General features: G+C 52.6%; 1 non-coding gene across 1 annotated transcript; it reads right to left on the minus strand.

The window, feature by feature from the left end:
• Window positions 1-5,671: 5,671 nt before the first annotated feature.
• Trnai-uau (transfer RNA isoleucine (anticodon UAU)) lies at window positions 5,672-5,743 on the minus strand. The gene has a single exon. It is a non-coding gene; the product is annotated as a tRNA-Ile (tRNA).
• Between the last annotated feature and the right edge of the window lie 1,243 nt (window positions 5,744-6,986).

Here is a 6,986-nt window from a genome sequence, read left to right on the forward strand (position 1 = left end):
CCATAATCATGTAACTTTACTCTGATGAAGGCAAGTCCCATTGCCGCTACGTAAGTAAACATTGTTTGTTATTGTTCTTGCTGTGTATCCGACTCTTTACTTATACTATATATATATATATATATATATATATATATTGAAATGGGGTTTATTGGCAAGGGTTGCTGTGTAGGCGAAAGACGAGGAGGGCACAGGCCGAGCACAGTCCGAGCACAGTCGACGCTTGGAGGAAGCAGAGCGAGAGAGAACCCCGTCTCTCCAGGCGATGGCGGTGCGGCTTCCATATTCGGCTTCTGCTACCGACGACGATAAAGTGGCGCACATCTCCCGCAGGGGATTGGTGACGGTCTTGATTCTTCCGGTGAACGTTGCCAATCTTCTGCATTACAATCACCCCCGGGCGAAAAGGGTAGCCATCCTGGCGACTCACGGCGCTGGCGAAACAAGTGGATCGTCATAGGGTTTTAGACGTTCAACATGCACTGTTTCCCGACCACGGCGTCGGAGATCCTGGGAAGGTGTTAAGGGCTCGACAACATAATTGACTGGGGAAGTCTGTTCGATGACGCGGTAAGGGCCTTGATAGTTTGAGAGGAATTTCGAGGAGAGACCAGGAGTCCGAGTGGGTACCCAGAGCCATACACGAGAATCAGGAACGAAGCTCGGCCCGGGCTTGCCATCAGTGTGAGATTTTTGGCGGCCCTGTTCTTCCGTGGTAAAAGAACGAGCAAGTTGCCGGCATTCTTCTGCACGCTTGGCGGCCTCCGAGACAGAAGCACACTCAGATGGATCGGGACGATACGGCAGAATGGTGTCCAACATACACGATGGCTCACGCCCGTATAAAAGGAAAAATGGAGAGAACCCAGTCGTGACTTGAGTGGCGGTGTTATAAGCGTACGTCACGTATGGAAGCACCAGGTCCCAATTTCTATGATCGGACGCCACGTACTTAGACAACATATCTCCAAGGGTGCGGTTAAAGCGCTCTGTTAGACCGTTTGTCTGCGGGTGGTAAGCTGTGGTCGTGCGATGGATGACATGGCATTCTTTAAGAAGCGCCGAAATGACGTCGGACAGGAAGACACGTCCCCGGTCACTGAGCAGTTCTTTAGGGGCACCGTGACGAAGTATAAATCGACGCAAGAGAAACGAGGCAACGTCACGTGCCGTGGCAGTTGGCAGAGCAGCGGTCTCTGCATACCGTGTTAAGTGGTCAATGGCCACTATAGCCCAGCGGTTTCCGGCGGCTGTGCAAGGTTGTGCAATGGGCTGTACAAGTCAATGCCAACACGGTCAAATGGCTTGGCCGGGCAAGGCAGCGGTTGCAAAGGACCGCTCAGATGGGGCACCGGCGCCTTTCGTCGTTGGCAGTCTTGGCAGGACCGAACGTATTTGAGCACAAAGCTGTACATCCCACGCCAAAAGTAACGAATGCGCAAACGTTGATAAGTTTTGAGCAGGCCGGCATGACCGCACGTGGGATCGGAATGAAAAGAGGCGCACACATCGGATCGCAAATGTTGAGAGATGACAAGTAACCATTTGCGGCGATAAATAGTTGCGGCGATAAAGCAGCCCATCGCGTACCGCAAAGTGTGATGCTTGCCTACGCAGAGCCCGAATCGTAACGGCCCTGGAAGGATCGGATAGGCAGCTGATGGGGGAAGCGATCCAGGGATCCTTCCGTTGCTCGGCTGCCATATCAGTCACCGAAAGGGCCAGCAGATCACCGGACGGCTTCGCAAGGTCAGAAGAAACTGGTGAACGTGACAGAGCGTCGGCATCAGAATGCTTCTGACCGGACCTGTATATGACACGGATGTCGTATTCTTGTAGGCGAAGCGCCCATCGCCCAAGACGACCTGCCGGATCCTTTAACGACGCCAACCAGCAAAGCGCGTGGTGGTCAGTGACCACATCAAATGGGCGGCCGTACAGATATGGTCGAAACTTAGCAAGCGCCCAGATGATGGTTAAGCACTCCTTTTCGGTTACCGAATAATTCGCTTCAGCTTTTGTCAACGTGCGGCTCGCATAGGCAACGACATATTCGTCAACGCCAGGTCTTCGTTGGCAAAGCACGGCCCCAAGGCCAACTCCACTGGCGTCAGTGTGAACTTCAGTAGGCGCTGTAGGATCGAAGTGGCGGAGTACAGGTGGAGAGGTCAGTAGACAACGCAGAGTCTCAAACGCGTGGTCGCAAGCTGGGGACCAGTCAGGTAAGTCGCTGGCACCACCAAGGAGTTTCGTCAATGGCGCAATGATAGAGGCAAAGTTGCGGATGAAACGTCAGAAGTATGAGCAAAGGCCTATGAAGCTCCGAAGAGATTTTATATTAGTGGGCTTCGGGAACTCGGCCACTGCACGGAGCTTCGCTGGGTCGGGTAGAACGCCGTCCTTGGTGACGACGTGGCCCAAGATGGCTAGCTTCCTCGCGGCGAAGTGGCACTTTTTTAGGTTCAGTTGGAGTCCAGCTCGAGAAAGACAGGTTAAAACCTGTTCTAGGCGGTGAAGGTGCGTCGGAAAATCGGCAGAAAAAATGACAATGTCGTCTATGTAGCACAAGCAAATTTTCCACTTGAGTCCCCTCAGTATATTGTCCATCATGCGTTCGAATGTTGCCGGGGCGTTACACAGCCCGAACGGCATAACATTGAATTCATATAATCCATCATGGGTGACAAATGCCGTCTTCGAGCGATCAGCGTCGGCCATAGGTACCTGCCAATATCCGGATCGCAAGTCAAGAGACGAGAAAAACTCTGCCCCCTGCAAGCTGTCCAGAGCGTCATCAATGCGTGGAAGCGGATAGACGTCTTTGCGCGTGATATTGTTGAGGCGACGGTAGTCCACGCAGAAGCAAATGGATCCATCCTTTTTTTTGACGAGCACGACAGGAGATGCCCACGGGCTGCTTGAGGGTCGAACAACTCCACGCTGAAGCATGTCGTCCACATGCTGCTCGATGGTGCGGCGCTCAGCTGGGGAAACGCGATAAGGCCACTGCCGGAGGGGGGCATGGGTACCAGTGTCGATGGAGTGCTCGACTGTAGATGTGCGGCCAAGTTCGCTTTGGGCCAAGTCGAATGACGATTGAAATCGTTGAAGCAGCGCCAAAAGTTGGACTTGCTGGGTAGGGTCTAGACCGTCGTCAACAGAGGCAAGAAAAACATCAGTCGAAGGCTCCGCCCCAGGCCGACATGGGTCGAGTCCGGCAACCTGAACCTGAGAAGTGCGGTCCGGAATGGCTATCATGCGACCAGGATCTATGTATTCCAAGCTGCCAAGTGTTTCACCCTCCAGAAGGGCGCACGGCGCCGAAGACACGTTAGTGACAAACATGTTGCCCGTTCCGGCGCTGAGAGTAAGGAGGGCAGACGGCAGGGGAAAACATTTGCGGCGGAGAAAAACGTCAGAGGGCGTAAACAGCGCCGTGGCGTCAGTCGTGGATGCGCAGCGCACGGGCACACAAACAGAAGAATAGGGCGGGACGTCTGTGTCGGCTGCCATGACAAGTTTGGTTGTGGCGGCACTTTTGCTGTCATCAAATAGTGCGTCACAGAAAGAAAACTCAACTTCTGCGCGCGCACAGTCGATCACTGCGTTATGACGCGAAAGGAAGTCCCACCCTAATATGACGTCGTGGGAACACGCCGGTAGCACAATGAGTTCAATGAAGTACAGCACGTCCTGAATAACGACTCTAGCCGTGCAAACGGCCGTTGGTTCAATGTTGTGCGCGGTTGCGGTTCGGAGCGACAGTCCTTGAAGAGGCGTCGTGACTTTGTGCAATAAACGGCATACATCGGCTTTGATGACGGAAACAGCAGCTCCCGTGTCTACCAGGGCGACAGTGCGAAAACCTTCTATGGTAACGTCGATAACATTAGTAGGGGACGAAGGAGGGTGAGGCCTTGTACTTTTCGACGTCAGCGCAGTTCTTGCCTCGGGAACTGCGGCGACTAGTTTTCCGTGTCTTCGTTACCAGGACGACGTCGCATCGGAGAAAGCGAGCGACGGCGCGGGGAAGATGGACGACGGTCAGTAAATGTGGTGCGATCCGAAGAGCGAGGTTCAGTCGGGGAGCGAAGTGGCACCTGGGCTTGAGCCGACGGCGGAAAACCGGCATGTGTAGCGTCCCATAATGACGGCGGACGGCGGCGGCAGTAGCGTGCGACGTGCCCAGGTACTCCACAATCAAAGCAAATAGGACGATTATCCGGAGTACGCCACGGACCACCGGCCTGGGAATTAAACCGTGGAGGCGGAGGCACAGTTGGGACAGCTCGAGGTTGCACCGGAAACGTCGGCTGGTACGCCAGGGTTGACTGCGGCAATGGTCTTGCGGTGATGTTAGCGTATGTGACTGGCGCGGCAATCGGCACGTATTGCGGACCAGGCGGAAGTGCTTCGGCAACTTGATCTCGGATCACATGCTCGAGATAAGGTCCTAGCGTCGACACAGGCTTTGCCGCGGCAGATAGAAGAGACAACTGACGGGCCACCTCCTCCCGCACGAAGTCTTTGATTTGCGAAAGCAACGAAGGATCTGCGTGCATCGCTGACAAACTTGACACACAGTCATTCTGTACAAGAGATCGTCGAGTGAGGTCCCGTTGCCTCCGTAACTCATCGAAGCTTCGGCACATGTTAATGACTTCGGTCACGGTGCGTAAGTCCCTCGACAAAAGCATTTGGAAGGCGTCGTCATCTATTCCTTTCAAGATGTGCTTGATTTTTTCAGCTTCTTGCATAGAGGGGTCGACGCGCCGACAGAGGTCGAGGACGTCTTCAATGTAACTCGTGAAGTTTTCACCGACCTGCTGGGCTCGTAAGCGCAAGCGCTGCTCTGCTTGAAGCTTGCGCACAGCTGGACGGCGGAAAACCGCAAGGAATTCGTCCTTAAACTCAGCCCATGTCTTAAGGCGGCTCTTGTTATTCTTGAACCACACCTCAGCGACGCCGGTCAGGGGGAAGCTCACGTAAGTGAGTTTGAAAACATCGTCCCACCGGCTGTACGCGCTCACCCGCTCAAAGGTTTCGAGCCAATCTTCCGCGTCGTTTTCGTCAGTGCCGTTGAAGTCTGGCGGGTCTCGCTCACGCACACCAACAGAGCACATCACAGGCCGAGGCGAGGGCGTAGCGGTTTGGTTGGCTTCGCTGGTCATCCTTTCGGGCAGCTTTCGGCTCCGGAGTTCCAGGACTGGATCGTGACCCCGGCTCCTCCACCACTTGAAATGGGGTTTATTGGCAAGGGTTGCTGTGTAGGCGAAAGACGAGGAGGGCACAGGCCGAGCACAGTCCGAGCACAGTCGACGCTTGGAGGAAGCAGAGCGAGAGAGAACCCCGTCGCTCCAGGCGATGGCGGTGCGGCTTCCATATTCGGCTTCTGCTACCGACGGCGATAAAGTGGCGCACATCTCCCGCAGGGGATTGGTGACGGTCTTGATTCTTCCGGTGAACGTTGCCAATCTTCTGCATTACAATATATATATATATATATATATAGTAAGGAGATGAGGGGCTCGTTGAGGAAATACAGAAAGATAGGTCGGCAGTCTACAATGCCAAAGGAGGCATAGGGGTGGGGTTAGGATCTTTTCTTTTTCACTACGGTTAATTAAGTAAACATTTTTTTTAATATACAGAAGAAAGGAAGAAAAACACGCGCCCAGAGTGGGGACCGAACACACGCCTTTCGATTATATGTCGAATGCCTTACCAATTCGGCTATCTGGGCGACTGTGTTGGCTACTGCGCTGGCTACCACCCTCAAGCGTCAGTCAGATACACTTCTAGTAAATATAAATAGCCCAGAAAGTGAAGGAGAACACAGTCGCCCAGATAGCCGAATTGGTAAGGCATTCGACATGTAATCGAAAGGCGTGGGTTCGGTCCCCACTCTGGGCGCGTGTTTTTCTTTCTTTCTTCTGTATATTAAAAAAATGTTTACCTAATTAACCGTAGTGAAAAAGAAAAGAGCCTAACCCCACCCCCCTATGCCTCCTTTGGCATTGTAGACTGCCGACCTATCTTTCTGTATATATATATATATATATATATATATATATATATATATATTTATATAACATACGTATGTGTTTTCTACGACTTACCTTCATCTGTTTCTATGGCCTACTGCATTTCCCCCTTTGCTTTCCGGGGTTTTCTTTACTGCTAACCCTTATTCTGCCTCAGTTCACCGAGCCCCTCATTTCCCATTTCTGATTCGCTACATGCATAGCGAGGGCTTCTCTTCTGGCAGCCTTGGTGCCATAGGAAGCTTAAGAGGGTTCAACGCTGGTCCACCCCTCTCAACATGTCGCAGACACTCCAGTCATGGCCCGGGGGTTGAAAAGAAGGTCCCCTTTAACCCAAGTAGTCCGAGTGGCACTGGCTACCACCCCCAAGTGCAGGAAACAAAACATGCCTTAACATAAATACCCGACGCAGCCTCTCCAGCCTTCTCAATGAGCCCGACAGTTTTGGGTCGAACTGTACGCACTTAAGATGTCCCAAGCTACAAACCCCCGCCCTTCTACTCCTCCTTCCCCTACTTGACGTAAAGTCTTCCTGACACAATAAAGGCTACCTCCTCCAGCTCCTTAACGTAAATACTAGAGAAGGTGGTGGGCAAACAGCCCCGCCGGTAGCGTAGTGGTCGTCCAACAGACCAATATTCTGGAGGTCGTGGGTTCAGATCCAACCCAGCGGCATTTTTTTACCACTTTCTTTCTGACTCAAAAAAAAATTATTCATCTGTTTTTATGAACTACCGCATTTCCCCCTTTGCTTTGCGAGGTTTTCTTGACTGCCAACCCTTATTTTGTCTTAATTCACCGAGCCCCTCATTTGGCATTTCGAATTCGCTACATGCATAACGAGGGCCTCTCTTCTGGCAGTCTTGGTGCCAAAGGTAGCTTAAGAGGGTTCAACGCTGGTCGACCACTCTCCACATGTCGTAGACACTCGAGTCACGGCCC

This window comes from Haemaphysalis longicornis, unplaced genomic scaffold (genome assembly GCF_048455015.1).
Source record: "Haemaphysalis longicornis isolate Haplotype H1 unplaced genomic scaffold, Haemaphysalis longicornis Haplotype H1 scaffold_12, whole genome shotgun sequence".
In the NCBI taxonomy this organism is placed as follows: domain Eukaryota; kingdom Metazoa; phylum Arthropoda; class Arachnida; order Ixodida; family Ixodidae; genus Haemaphysalis; species Haemaphysalis longicornis.